General features: G+C 45.2%; 1 protein-coding gene across 32 annotated transcripts in view; it reads left to right on the forward strand.

Annotated features, from left to right (window-relative positions):
* TFDP2 (transcription factor Dp-2) overlaps window positions 1-15,407 on the forward strand; it is a 192,620-nt gene that overhangs the window by 92,719 nt on the left and 84,494 nt on the right. Inside the window, exon 4 of one of the 32 annotated variants that reach the window (XM_070072731.1) lies at window positions 5,632-5,789. The exons of 27 other annotated variants lie outside the window; for them this stretch is intronic. The gene's annotated coding sequence lies outside the window, so the exon portion shown is untranslated. Of the gene's footprint in view, window positions 1-5,631; window positions 5,790-6,381; window positions 6,708-15,064; window positions 15,351-15,407 lie in introns of those variants that run through there. 4 more of the 32 variants (XM_051859022.2, XM_070072732.1, XM_070072713.1 and 1 more) reach the window with 4 other exon arrangements.

The raw sequence follows: 15,407 nt of genomic DNA on the forward strand, positions 1-15,407 counted from the left end.
CAGGCCAGGATTCAGGAACTTCTTCCAGGTCTCACATGGGTGGCAAGAACTTGAGTCCTAGAGCCACCTTCTGCTGCTTCCCAGGTGCACTAACGGAACTGGATCTGAAGTAGAGCAGCCGGGACTCAAACCAGCACTCAGTATAGGATGCAGGTGTCACAAGCGGCAGTTTACCCTGCTGGCCTGTAATGTTCATCCCGTGTAATCCCATTAAGGCAATGTCCTTAGCTCAGTTTTTATGAACTTTGAGTGAAAGGTCTTAAATAGTTGTGACTATTTTGCTGGAAAAAAATGACATCTGGTGTTTCTGGGACATAGACATAGGTTCCAACATAAAACACATACTCAGCTCAACTGGCATTGAACTGGCGGGCATGTGGGGTGAGGAATAGGTCATAATAGCATAAACTCTAGATGACTTGGATGGAAAGCTTCATAAAGGCAAGGAATGGAAACTGGGAGTTGTGGTGGAGGACGAAAACGTTCAGTATCTTCCTGCTGCCATGGTTAGTTCTACGGTTGTGTTATTACTCCTTTTCAGCACATCCTGTATTTTTGGATCAAGAGGGAAATGTCATTCTCTGACATTTTTCTGTTCACTTTTGATAGTTGGGAATGCAGTCACTTGAATTTGCTATTGGGATGAAATAATTTATGGAATTCACAACACTCAGAGTACTCTTAGAAATTCTGACTTGGTTGATAAAACATACTTCACAGCTTCTCCTTTGCCTGGTCTCTTTAGGTTTCAGAAATTCCTTTTTGAGTGAAAGACAACCCAGCTCGGAACATATTGTTTTCTTGGTTGACAGAGCAAGGTCAATTCCTTGTGCACATAGAATCAAGCTAACAACCAGAGTTAATCCAAAATTTGGAGTTTTCTTAGCTCTGCTAATTTTCTCCCTTATTTTTCCATTTTCACACAGTTCTCTCAAGTGATTAAGCTGAACTCAAAGAGTGTTTTTCAAATTTTCTTTTAAAAGAATCTTATTATTTTGTTTCAGAAAGGCTATGCTGTATCTAATAAACTTTTTGTAAGCCTGTGGCGCCCGTGAAAATGCACCATTCAGATCTCCTGAGGCACAGCAGATTGACAGTCCAGGCTGTGGCCCCTTGGGATTCACAGCCTCATTCTTGCTGAGGTCACACTTGATTGTGGCTCCTCCCAGCCACTGAAGGAGCCTGATGGGGTCCAGTAGAGTCCCATTCATCAGGGACACAGGGCCCCTCTAATGAGCACAGCACTACCTGCCCATTGCTGCATAACAAATGAACAAAAGTCCCTCTCACACAGTTTCTGAGAGTTAGGAATCCAGGAGTAGCTTCTCTAGGTAAATTTTGCCCCAGGACTACTCTGGAGATTGTAAGCAAACTGGTAGCCAGGGCTGTGGTCACCTGACAGCCAGACTAGGGCTGGAAGATCTCCCACGATGGCTCCCAAACAGGGACCTTGCTGGCTGTTCTCATGAGGTCCCTGATGATTTTCTCCACATTTGTTGGGGCAAGTAATAGTAGTTCAGTTTTCACCTTACGTATCATTTATTCAGAGACACCTCCACCAACGGTTGCCAATTACATAAATGAACATAGTGGACAATATTTGGGAGCTACTTTTACTAAAAATGTGTTGTTTATTTGAAATTCAGATTTAACTGAGTGTCTTCCATTTTATCTGATAGCCCAATTTCCACCCTCTCTTCTCTACCTGTGGCATCATGTTGACACTTAACTGCAGTGTGTGTGTGTGTGTGTGTGTGTGTGTATAACTTATTTATTTATTTGAAAGGCAGAGTTAGAGAAAGGCAGAGACAGAGAGATCTTCCATCCACTGGTTCTCTCCCCAAATGGCCTCAACGACTGGATCTGGGCCAGTCCGGAGCCAGGAGCTGGGAGCTTCTTCCGGGTCTCCCACGTGGGTGCAGGGGCCCAAGGACTTGGGCCATCTTCCAGTGCTTTCCCAGGCGCATTAGCAGGGCGCTGAGTTGGAAGAGGATTAGCTGGGACACAAACCGGCACCCATATGGGATCCCCCTACTGCAGGCAGCGGCTTTACCCACTGCGCCTAGCGCTGACCCCCTGCAGTATATTTTAATCTTCTGTTTAGTTGTTGTCAGTGTTTTCCCACATGGCTGGAACTTACCTATGGGAATAAACTTTTTAAATTCAGTGTTCTATCCCAGTGTCAAACACCATGAGTTTAGTGAATATTCAATAAATATGAGTATAAGCTTCAGCTCCTCCTTCTTATAGCTACGGATAATACCTGTTTCCTACTTTGGAAGCAAAACATAAGAAAAAGGAAATTAAAAAAAATTAGGCCTACTATTTTCTAGGAACTGTAGTGAACTGTAAACAATAGTTGGAAGTTGGGCTTATTGTAGAAGCAGTAGGTTTTAAGGAGCAGTAAAGGACATGGAATCCAATAGCCCTGAGTTTGAATCTTCATGTTACATAGTGAAGTCTTGGCAAGTGGCTTGGTCACATTTCAGAATGTCAGTTTTCTCATCCCCAAAGCAGGAACATTGTGAGGATTACATGATAAAACACATGATCTTGCCTTGCGTGGTACCTGTTTTTGGCACATGATAGGGCCACAGCACATCTCTAATGGAGCTTCGTTGACCTTCGGAATGTAAGTCCTTGATTGGTTCTGCCACTTGGTTCAGATACTCATGATTCCACCAAGGGTAGATTCTGAGGCAAATATGTCTTTCTTTCTGCAGTGGGATTACTGTGGCCACAACACACCAGTAGAATATAACTAACCTGCTTTAGATTAGTTAAAATAGCTTGTTTTCCCTGTATTTCTGAACAGTGTGCTGTTTGTTCCTAGTGATAAGAGGAGACAGCATTGAAGGATCAAAAATGGATGATCCTGTTATTGTAATCTGCCGCAAGCCAGCAGCCTCTACAGTAACATTCCTGATATCTGCTGCCTAAAATCCAAAAGGTCCACTGGCCCAAATTAATTTAAAATATTTTTGGCAGGGACCAATGCCCCAAATTAATTTCAAGAAGGTTTTTGTTGGGGGCCCAGCACTGTGGCATAGTGGGTAAAATTGTCACCTGCTGTCCCGGCATCCCATATAGGCACTGGGGTTTGAGTCCCAGCTGCTCCACTTCCTATCTAGCTCTCTGCTATGGCCTGGGAAAGCAGTGGAAGATGGCCCAAGTCCTTGGGTCTCTGTACCCACGTGAGAGACTCTGAAGAAGCTCTTGACTCCTGGCTTCAGATCAGCCTAGATCCAGCCAGTGTGGCTGCTGCTCCTCCGCACGCGGAGGAGCCGCACCGGACCGGGCGCTTGTTGTTCCCTTTTTTTACAAGTCCTTTCTATAGTAAAGTAAGAATAAGTAAACAGCAAACTCCCAAAGCAAGAATGAGTAGAGAGAAATGAGAAAGAACGAAGTAACGAACTTCCCCGCGAACTCTCCAACGCACTCTCCAACCAACCCACACCACCATGCCGTCTCTCTCCTCCTATATAGTCCTCTCCACCAATCCCAACTCGGCTGCCCACACGCCGAGCACGCCGCTCTCCTCCAATCAGGAGCAAGTCCTACAGTTTATTGGTTGAACTGGAGGCAGCTGGGTAGAAGCTGTTTTCTCCTCTCCCAGCGCCATATTGTAGGAGAGCAGATGCATAGAATAAGTCTTAATTCCAGTAACTTAGTCTAGTCCGAGCTGCTCCCCACAGAGGAGAGCAGATGCATAGAATAAGTCTTAATTCCAGTAACTTAGTCTAGTCCGAGCTGCTCCCCACATGTGGCCATTTGGGGGAGTAAACCAGCAGATGGAAGACCTCTCTCTGTCTCTCTGCCTCTGCCTCTCTCTAACTCTGCCTTTCAAATAAATCTTAAAGAAATGTTTTAAAGATAAATTTATTTTGTTGCAGAAAAATAGAAATCCATGAATACATCAAAAAAGTTGATAAAAAGTATGTATTATGAAAAAAGCTATCATGGTTTTAAAAATAGATCAGTATTTTGTCTGTGTACAAAGATAGTTTTACTTATTCCTTTCTTATTTTATACCTTTTATTTCTTTTTCCTGACATATTACACTAGCTAAAATGTAGTTCAATATTGAAGTCATTTAAGTGGATATCATAGTCTTGTCCTGGATTTTAGGGCGAAAGCATTCAATTTTTTTTTAAATCATCAGTGTGATTTTTAGCTACGAGTATTTTTGTAGTTACTTTTTAGCACATTGAGGAAGTTCCTGTCTATTCCTTGTTTTTGAGAATTAACATGAATGGCTCCTGGATTTGATTAAATGTCCTGTTGACATTTATTGAGATGATAGTGTAGTTTCTTTTTTTATTCTATTTATATTATGAATCACATGGATTGGTTTTCTTTCTTCCTTTCTTTTTATTTATTTATTTGAAAGAGTTACACAGAGAAGGAGAGGCACAGAGAGAGAGAGATCTTCCATCCGCTGGTTCACTCCCCAGTTAGTCGCAACGGCCGGAGCCGCACCGCACTGATCCGAAGCCAGGAGCCAGGAGCTTCTTCTGGGTCTCTCATGTAGGTGCAGGGGCCCAAGAACTTGGGCCATCCTCCACTGCCTTCCCAGGCCATAGCAGAGTGGATCAGAAGTGGAGCAGCTGGGTCTCGAACCAGCGTCCATATGGGATGTTGGCACTGCAGGTGGCAACGGCTTTACCCACTATGCCACAGCGCTGGCCGCCAACAATTTATCAAGGACAGTTCACTGTATGTTAGCTGAAATGTTTCTAATTGGTTGCTAGAATGCTTCAGTTTGTTTCTTCAGGACATATATATATATATATATATTTTTTTTTTTTTTTGACAGGCAGAGTGGACAGTGAGAGAGAGAGACAGAGAGAAAGGTCTTCCTTTTGCCGTTGGTTCACCCTCCAATGGCCGCCGCGGCCGGCGCGCTGCGGCCGGCGCAGTGCGCTGATCCGATGGCAGGAGCCAGGAGCCAGGTGCTTTTCCTGGTCTCCCATGGGGTGCAGGGCCCAAGCACCTGGGCCATCCTCCACTGCACTCCCTGGCCACAGCAGAGGGCTGGCCTGGAAGAGGGGCAACCGGGACAGAATCCGGCGCCCCGACCGGGACTAGAACCCGGTGTGCCGGCGCCGCTAGGCGGAGGATTAGCCTAGTGAGCCGCGGCGCCGGCCACATATATATTTAATTTTTATATTATTTATTTGAAAGAGAGAGAGGTAGAGTCAGAGAGAGAGAGAGAGGTCTTTCAACTGCTGATACCTTCCAAATGAGTGCTACAGCCGGATTTGAGTCAATCCAAAGCCAGGAGCCAGCAGCTTCCTCTGGGTCTCCCACATGGGTACAGGGGCCCAGGAACTTGGGCCATCCTCTGCTGCTTTCCCAGGCACATTAGCAGGAAGCTGGATCAGAAGTGGAGCAGCCCGGACTTGAACCAGTGCCCATATGAGATGCCAGCGCTGCAGGCTGGGGTTTTAGCCCGCTGCTCCACAGTGTCGGCCCCATATTTCATTTTATTTAAAAAATGTTATTTAAAGGGAACAAGTTCCATGTATTTATATATACAGTTTTAAGGACATAATGATACTTCTCTCCCAACCTCCCTCACTCCTACCCTCCCTCCTCCTTCCTTTCTTATTTTTCTTTTAATTTTTGCAGTGATATACTTTCAGTTTGTAATCACAGCTTCATCCTCCACTAAATAAAAAATTGAACAAGTACAAAAACCACTGTTCCTCAGGGACTTACAAGGGCTGTGAACAACAATCAGATCTCTAAATGTCAACAGTGCTTCAGTTTAAACCTTACATTTATTGGTAAGTTTTTGATGTTGTTAATCCAGATTGGAGTTTCTTGCCTTTTCACTTTGCTCAGTATGCTCAGTAATAGCAGTAAGTGCATTTCTGCTTATGTAAGCTTGTAGTGTGGCTGAACAGGTGAAGGGGAGCAGGATGGAGGAGCAGCTCGCTCTCCTCTCTGTCTGCTGTTCCAGCGTGAACATGTGCTCAGTTATTGTGTGAGAAGCCTGAGTTTAGTTGGCATCTGGGTAGTGGCATCCGTCTCCTTTACTCGCCCATGGGCAACTTCGTGAAAAATGGAGAAGCAGAGCTACAGATGGAATCAGAAGCCAGCAGTTCAAATCCAAGTAGGCCACATAGCAGGAGGAATTTTCATGAGCAAAGGTGAAGGTCCTCATAGCGAGGACAGGCAAGAAAAAGGCAGATTTCTCTCCATCTCTAACTGCTACCTAAAACCTCACAGAAGCAGGGTCTTTGTCAACCAGAAACGCGCCAGCTGTGTGGCAACTGTTATCTGCAGCTGCCAGGGCTCCCCTTCTCCCTCCCCTTTCTCTTATCATCACCTTTTACTTCCCTTATAAAGGCAGCCTTAGAAGTGGATCCATGGTTGGGGTGGGTTGTGAGATGTGGAAGGGACAGAGAGAAGAAATTGCAAGGGAGTGGTTTCCTCTCAGGTCCTCCTTCAGACAAAGACACAAGTGGAGCTTTTATTATGGAAAACTTTGACTGTTTACAAGAGTAAAGAACTGTCCAAAGGATCCCCTTGCACCGATTAACAGTATAAACAACTTGACTGCACTACTTAGGGAGGAACTGTAGTCTGCTTCGGAGTATCTGGGGTTGAATTATCAATCTCTAGACCTATAACAAGACAGCAGCATCCGGAGATCCTTAACCTAGAATCCCTGACTTGACTTCAAGTTATGACAAACTAAGGTGAGTAAAATTCTGTGCTCTGGAGAGAGTATAAGATTTTAATGGACTCCCCACAGAGATCTTTCATCCCCCCCAATTTATGAGACTTGTAATACTGTATGATTGCTTTACACTGGAAATTGTGTGACTCAGTCTTTTCTCCAACACCAGCACTGTGAGTGAAAAGTCACAGAACAGCCGTTGGACAACAAAGGAGAGAACTTACCTAACTTTTTCCTTAACTAAACCTGGATAGATTTCTCAATTTTCAAATAATTGACAATTTTTAAAGCCATATTGGGGTTATTAAGAAGTTCTGAAAAGTAAAAGAAGGAAGGTTTTTTAAAAATTAGTTAACTTGTTTATTTGAGCAGAAGAGAGGGAGAGAGACAACTTTCCCATCTCCTGATTCATTCCCCAAATGCCTGCCAAGGCTGGACCTATGCCAGGCTGAAGCCAGGAGTCAGGAACTCAATCTGGGTCCCCCACCTAGGTAGCAGGGACCCAGCCACTTGAGCCATCACTGCTGCTTTCCGCTGTGCACTGTAACAGGAAGCTTGGATCTGGAGTGGAGCTGGAGTTGAACCCCAGCATTCCACTCTGAGATACAGGAGTCCCAAACTGGTATCTCAACCTTTAGCCCAAACACCTGCTTTAAAAGGAATTGTTACCCTTTTTTTTTTTTTTTTAAGATTGATTTATTTATTTGAAAGACAGTGTTACAGAGAGGCAGAGGCAGAGAGAAAGAGAGAGAGAGAGAGAGGGAGGGAGGTCTTCTATCTGTTGATTTACTCTCCAAATGGCCACAAGAGCCGGAGTTGGGCCAGTCCAGAGCCAGGAACCAGGAGGTTCTTCCAGGTCTCCCAGGCAGTGGCCCAAGGACTTGGGACATCTTCTACTGCTTAGCTAGGCCATAGCAGAGAGCTGGATTGGAAGTGGAGCAACCAGGACTCCAACTGGCGGCCATATGGGATGCCGGCACTGCAGGTAGTGGCTTTAACCACTACACCACAGTACTGGCCCCAGGAAGTGTTATCCTTAAGAAACAGAAGAAAATAATATTTTGGAGAACTGAGAAAGGAAGCAGGTAATATTAGATGCTGTTTGACTTATTCTCAAAGCATTTTTTATTTATTTATTTTTTGACAGGCAGAGTTAGAGAGAGAGAGACAGAAAGTAAGGTCTTCCTTTTCCGTTGGTTCTCCCCCCAAGTGGCTGCTACAGCCAGTGCACTGCATCTAGCGCGCTGCACTGATCTGAAGCCGGGAGCCAGGTGCTTCCTCCTGGTCTTCCCATGCGGGTGCAGGGCCCAAGCACTTGGGCCATCCTCCACTGCACTCCTGGGCCACAGCAGAGAGCTGGACTGGAAGAGGAGCAACCGGGACAGATTCCGGCGCCCCAACTGGGCCTAGAACCCGGTGTGCCGGCACTGCAGGTGGAGGATTAGCCAAGTGAGCTGCGGTGCTGGCCCTCAAAGCATTTTTTAATGACTGCAAAATAGTATGTAAGACAACTGACATCAAAGGGAATCAACCAAGATGTCAGCAAAGATTATGTGATAATAATAGTTCACTAGTTATTGAGTACTTCATAAGGCGATTGGCCTTTGGCCTAACACACGTGTTTGTGATGCCTGCATCTTGTATCAGTGTACCTGGGTTCAAGTCCCAGCTCTGCTGTCAATCCCAGTGACCTGTTAATGTGTACCCTGAGAAGCAACAGTGGCTAGGTCTGTGACACTCACACCCTGGCATCAGCCTGGACCAGGGATTTGGGGAGTAAACAAGCAAATGGGAGCTCTGTTGGTCAGTCTGCTTATCTCTGTGCCTCTCAAATAAATGTAAAAAAAACAAACAAATGAAAAAACCAACCCCCATGAGTTGGCTGATTAAGTCTAATCAAGTGATTATTTTCAAGAAGATTGCATATGTTAAATTCCTTTTTGAAGATTATAGCTAGTAAGAATTAGGTCTCATATTTAAATCCAAATATGCTGACTCAGTTGCCTAGAGCTAGAGGAAATAAGGATGATTACATAGAATCCTGCATCATTCTTTGTACTTTTCTCCATTAGATTTTTTTTAAATAAAAAACATGGGGCATCTTTACAGTTTTTTGTTTTGTTTGTTTTTAGATTTATGTATTTGAAAGGTAGAGTTACAGAGAGAGGAAGAGACATCATCCATATGCTAGTTCACTCCCCAGATGGCTGCAACAGCCACAGCTGGGTTGGTCCGAAGTGAGGAGCCAGGAGCTTCTTCGGGTCTCCTATGTGGGTGCAGGGGCCCAAGGACTTGGACCGTCTTCTGCTGCTTTCCCAGGCACATTAACAGGAAGTTGGATCAGAAGTGGAGAGCCAAGACTCAAACCAGCACTCATATGGGATGCCAGCCTTTCAGGCCGCAGCTTTACCCATTAGACGCCACAGTGCTGGCCCCTGTCTTGGGATTTTTAAAGAAAAGATTTAGAATCTGTTCAAGATTCTCCTGGCTCACAAAGTTATTGAAACTCCATATAATTTTTTTAAAGATTTATTTATGTATTTGAAAGAGTTACACTCAGAGAGAGAGAAGGAGAGGCAGAGAGAGAGGTCTTCTATCCGCTGGTTCACTCCCTAGTTGGCCGCAACGGCCAGAGCTGCGCTGAACCAAAGCCGGGAGTTCCTCCGGGTCTTCCCTCATGGGTGCAGGGGCCCAAGGACTTGGGCCATCCTCCACTGCTTTCCCAAGCCATAGCAGAGAACTGGATTGGAGGTGGAGCAGCCGGGACTCGAACCAGCGCCCATATGAGCTACTGGCACTGCAGGCAGCTTCACCCGCTATGCTACAGTGCTGGCCCCAAAAAATAATACTAAAAATTTTAAATTTTGAAGAGGATTAAAGATATGCTGTAGTGGGACTTGTGTTGTAGCATAGTGGGTTCAGCCTTCGCCTGCAATGCCAGCATCCCATACAGTGCCAGTTTGAGTCCTGGCTGCTCCACTTCCAATCCAGCTTCCTCCTTATGGCCTGGAAAAGCAGAGGATGATTACCCAAGTGCTTGGGCTCCTACAGCCACATGGGAGACCCAGAGGGACTCTGGGCTCCTGGCTTTGGCCGGGGTCATTGCAGCCATTTGGAGAGTAAACGAGTGAATGGAAATTCTCTCTTTCTCTCTCTGTCTCCCTCTCCCTCTCCCCGTCTTTCCACCTATTTCTAACTCTTTCAAATAAATAAAAAATAAATCTTAAAAAAAGAACAGTTAATGAAATTTACCACAGTTTCTTTTGCTTTACTAAATGATTAAAAAGAGAAAAGGAAAATGAAAAAGAAAATACCTGCAGTGTTATTAGTAAAAGAAAACAATAGGAGATAGTACTAAAATCAGGGAACTAATCAGAATAAAAATGATCTAGCATAAGTTTTAAACGATAAAGATTATATCCAAAAAACATGTCTAGGACTCAGAGTACCTGGTTTTAAGGCTTACCATAAAGCTGAACTAATCAAGACGAGGCAGTGTTGCAAAAGAGTAGATACACAGATCAGTGGACTGGGCTATAGAACCCAGAACAGACCCATATAAGTAGTTTTTATTTTACTTAATGATATTTGTGTATTTGCAGTATTTGAAAGACAGAGAAAGACAGAGACAGAGACAGTTAGTTTCCTTTTGCCGACTCACCCCCCGAATGCTTGCAGCTGTAGCTGGCCTAGGCCAAAACCAGGAGCCCAAAATTGAATCTGATTTTCTCATGCTGGTGGAAGGAGGTACCTGTGCCATCACCAGCTCTTCTCTACCTCCCAGGACATGTATTTATTAGCAGGAAGGTGAACTCAAACCGAGGTGCTTAGACAGGGGATGTGCGCCTCTCAAGCAGTGTCTTAACCTTTGCCCCAAATGCTTACCACTAGGCCTTTGACAAAGGAACAGAGAGTTTTTTTCTTTTATTTTTTTTAGAGTTAGACAGTGAGAGAGAAAGACAGAGAGAGAGTTATAGACAGTGAGAGAGAGGCAGAGAGAAAGGTCTTCCTTCCGTTGGTTCACTCCCCTAATGGCTGCTACTGCCAGTGCTGCACCAATCCGAAGCCAGGAGCCAGGTGCTTCCTCCCGGTCTCTCATGTGGGTGCAGGGCCTAAGCACTTGGGCCATCCTCCACTGCCCTCCCGGGCCACAGCAGAGAGCTGGACTGGAAGAGGAGCAACCAGGACTAGTACCCGGTGCCCCAACTGGGACTAGAACCTGGGGTGCCGGCACCACAGGCAGAGAATTAGTCTAGCGAGCCACAGCGCTGGCCCAAGAACAGAGAGTCTTTTCAACAAATGATGCTAGTACAATTGAAGGCCACCTGCAAAAGACAAACTAGGGGCCTTCATACTGTGGCATAGAAGATTAAGCTGCCACCTGCAGTGCCAGTGCCCCTCTGGGATACTGGTTTGAGTCCTGGTTATTCCACTTCTTACCTAGCTCCCTGTTAATCTGCCTGGGAAAGCAGTGTAAGATGGTCCAAGTCCTTGGGTGCTTGCACTGACATGGGAGACCCAGAAGAAGCTCCTGGTTCCTGGCTTCAGACTGGCTCAGCTATGGCCATTGCAGCCAACTGGGGAGTGAACCAGCAGATGGATGGTATGTTTCTCTGTCTCTCTGTCTCTCTCTCACTTCCTCTCTTTGTAACTCTGCCTTTCAAATAAATACATTTTTAAAAATAAATAAATAACAAAAGACAAAAACTCTAGATATAGACTTTGCACTTTTCATAAGAATTGCTCAAAATGGATCATATATCTAAATGTGAAATACAAGCTGTAAACCTTCTAGAAGGAAATTAGCAGAAAATCTAGGTGATATTAGATTTTTTTTTTTTTTTTTTTTGACAGGCAGAGTGGATAGTGAGAGAGAGACAGAGAGAAAGGTCTTCCTTTTTGCCGTTGGTTTACCCTCCAATGGCCGCCACGGCTGGCGCACTGCGGCTGGCGCACCGCGCTGATCCGAAGCCAGGAGCCAGGTGCTTTTCCTGGTCTCCCATGGGGTGCAGGGCCCAAGCACTTGGGCCATCCTCCACTGCACTCCCTGGCCACAGCAGAGAGCTGGCCTGGAAGAGGGGCAACTGGGAAAGAATCTGGCGCCCCGACCGGGACTAGAACCCGGTGTGCTGGCACTGCTAGGTGGAGGATTAGCCTAGTGAGCTGCAGCGCCGGCCAGGTTTTGCAGGGACTTCTTAGCTATAGCACCAAAAACATGATTCCTGAATCAGAAGACTGATGTTGGAATTTATTAAAATGAAAAACTTCTGCTCTTAGAAATACAATGTGGAGAGAATGAAAACCACATACTGGGAGGAGTTACTTGCAAGAAATGTATCCGATCAAAGACTTCACGAAGCCAGTTAATTGCAGAGTCAGAACGGGGTCCAGAAGTCTGTCTGTGTTTTGGACATCAGTCACAAGTTCGAGGTTCCCAGAACTACCCTTAGGTTCAGCAATTCACTAGAAGGACTGAACAACTTACTGAAAACTTTATTTTTTTCCTTTCATATAAAGTCAGATTTATAGAGAGATCTTCCATCTGCAATGGCCAGTACATGGGCAGGACAAAGCCAGGAGCCAGGAGCTTCATCTGAGTCTCGCACACGGGTGGCAGAGGCCCAGGCACTTGGGCCATCTTCTGCTGCTTTTCTCAGCAGGAGCTGGATTAGAAGTGGAGCAGTGGGGACATGAACCAGCACCTAAATGGGATGCTGGCGTTGTAGGTGGTGGCTTTACTTACTACACCACAGCACCAGCCCTGAAAACTCTTGTACCCATGATTACAGTTTATTACAGGTGAAGGATAGAGGTTAAGATTTGTTAAGGGGCCGGCACTGTGGTGTACCAGGTAAAGCCGCCACCTGCAGTGCCCACATCCCATATAGGCGCTGGTTCGAGTCCTGGCTGCTCCACTTCCCATCCAGCTTTCTGCTGTGGCCTGAGAAAGCAGTGGAAGATGGCCCAAGTTCTTAGGCCCCTGCCCCTGTGTGGGAGACCCTGAAGAAGCTTCTGGCTCCTGGCTTTGAGCTGGTGCAGCTCCTACCATTGCAACCATCTGGGGAGTGAACCAGCGGATAAGGACCTCTTTCTCTCTCTTTTTCTTTTTCTCTCTCTCTTTCTTTTCTCTTTTCTTTTTCTTTCTCTCTCTCTGCCTCAGCTTCTCTGCAACTCTGCCTTTCAAATAAAATGAATAAAACTTAAAAAAAAGAGATTTTTTAAGAAAAAAGACACACAGGGCAGAATTAAGAATGTACCATATGTAGTTAGAATCTCCACAATATATTTCTAGTGCTTCGGTTTAGAATTTAGTCATCTTTTTAAGTGATTAAAGGTAGAAAAAAAGTTCTCTTCCCATCTAATGATAGGAAAAATAAAATAGTTGCTTGAAAGCCCTCACCTGGTGTTTACAACAGCTGGCTCATTTCCGAGTCTGGCTGCATTGATTGCTTTATCTCTTGGTAGTGGTCCCCTCCCCAGCCTTTGTGTGGATTGTAATCTCTGATTTAATGCCAGATGTCATGGGTAGAGGAAGAGTGGAGACAGGTAGATGGTATTTTTGCCTGAAAATGGCACACTTCTTCCGTCAGGTTATTTGTCTGTGGATTTGAGTCCGTCAAGTCTGGAGCTGAGGTGGTTTTGGATTTTGTTGCCAAGGCTGTGTTCAGTGTACTTGGGCTGCTGTTGCCTTGTTCTGTGATGTCAGGTGGCTTTCCCTGGTGTTCCTGTTTCACTTCTCTGGTTCCTGTCCTGCCTCCATTACAGAAGGGGGATCTCTTCCATGTCCTTGGCCTCCACCCCGGGTTGACTGATGCTGCTTTTCCTTGGTGCTGTGCTCCTGGTGGTGTCCTAGACGGTTCTCTGAGTCTTGATCCAGCCTTGGTCTAAGGCAGTCCCTGGGCATCTGGGTGCCAGGCATGTCCTTTAGCTGCCGTGTCCTGATGAATAGATCAGTAGGAGCAGCGGCAGACTTCTGTGTGACACCAGTGTGGAACCCTGGCTCCCAGAGGGTTTCCCATGCCTGTCCTGAAGATGGAGGATCTTTGCTTCTGCCCCTCCCCCAAACAGCATGGGGTCTGTGTGATTTCCCTGTCCTTTCCATCAAGCCTCCCCCCAGAAGATGTGATTTGTTTTTATCCAAACCCTGGGAGTGAAAAGACTTTCTAGCCCTCCCTCAGTGGCCTGTGACTTTTAGTTTCATAGGGTAGAAGGACCTGAAGAAGTGGGTAGGGCTTTTTCCCTGTCTTCCTGTGACAACCAGTGGCCTAACTCCCGTGTGCACTGCCATTGTGGGGGCCTCTCTTCAGCCCCCTGCTGTGTGAGCACTTGGCCAAGGCTAGAATGTGGACTCCCTTTTGCCTCTGGGGCTTCCAACAATTTCCAGTTGTCATCTTAAGCCACACTTTTATATGAATTTGTTTGTTTTTTAGCTGCTTTCTTCTTTGTCATTTGTATGGTGGCTGCTGCTTTCTCTCATGCCCTGCCACAGGTGGAGCAGTTGGTGTCCCAGGTCTCCTTCAAAGGACTTGTCATCCTGCGAGGTTCTATGTGCTTGGTCATCTTGCAGCTTCAGTCCTTTGGTGAACTCAGCAGAAGTTATAGTTATGTGCATGACCTAGCCTTTTCTCTGTAGAGATAGCAGAAACATTCTCTGGGGTTTTCTCTATCCTGAGTGGAGGTCTCCGGCACCAGTTCTTTTTTCATTATATCTGATCTCATATAATACAACATAAAATAGATTTAAAAGTTGTGGTTATTGGAAAGGAAAAAATGAAATGATCATGATTTGTATGTATCTAATGTACTTGTGTACCTTGAAAGTCTAAAAGAATTAAATAAAAAGTTACTGGTATTAATAAGAAAGTTCATTGAGATGCTGGGTTATGACATAAGCATTTGTGGCAGAAGTTCTAATTTAAACCTAAGCTAGAATTTGGTAACATCTAGTCATGTCTGTTGAGCCAATAGTATAGTAGACATGTATTTGGTCAAGGAACTGAGAATATGTTTGAGGGAAGGAGGTTAAACTTCTAAGAAAATTCCTTATTTTTACCAAGGGAAAATGATTCTGAATCTTATGTAGTGGTAATAACCTGTTTCAGTCATGAATGAGTCCCACAAGAATAGAGTAAACATGAGTTTTTTAAAAATCAAAACAAAATGTAACTAAGATCTTCTTATTAAGTCCTGAGCGTTGCTGCTTATGTGTATTTCTTGTAGGGTAATATAACTAAAGACGAAAATATTCATGCTTATCTCAAATATGACAAAGCTTGGAGCTTTGGTATTTCACAGACGTCCAGTGTTTCAGCAGAGGAAGAGGGAGATGACCTGTGCCTCGTGGAGTCAGCATTACTCAGCAGTGTGTAATGGGGATGATGCTTTAATAAGGGCAGGAGAGGACTAAGGCTCTGGTTCTCCAGCTTAGGTACACGTTGTTATTACTTTACAACACTGCTTTGCATTGGTACCACCCTCAGATTCTGGTGGAATTAGACAGACATGTGGGTTAAGCATGACGTTTTATTTATTCATTCATTCATTCACTCACTCACTCATTCATTTATATGAGGAACAGAAAGAGCAAACAGTCTCGCTCCACTCCTCAAATACCCGTGACAGCTGGGGCTGGGCCAGGCTGAACCTCGGAGGTGGGAACTAGGTAAGTAAAGCAGTCACCACTGCTTCCCAGGGCTGTACTAGCAGGAAGCTAGAATCA

This window comes from Oryctolagus cuniculus, chromosome 4 (assembly GCF_964237555.1).
Source record: "Oryctolagus cuniculus chromosome 4, mOryCun1.1, whole genome shotgun sequence".
Lineage (NCBI taxonomy): Eukaryota > Metazoa > Chordata > Mammalia > Lagomorpha > Leporidae > Oryctolagus > Oryctolagus cuniculus.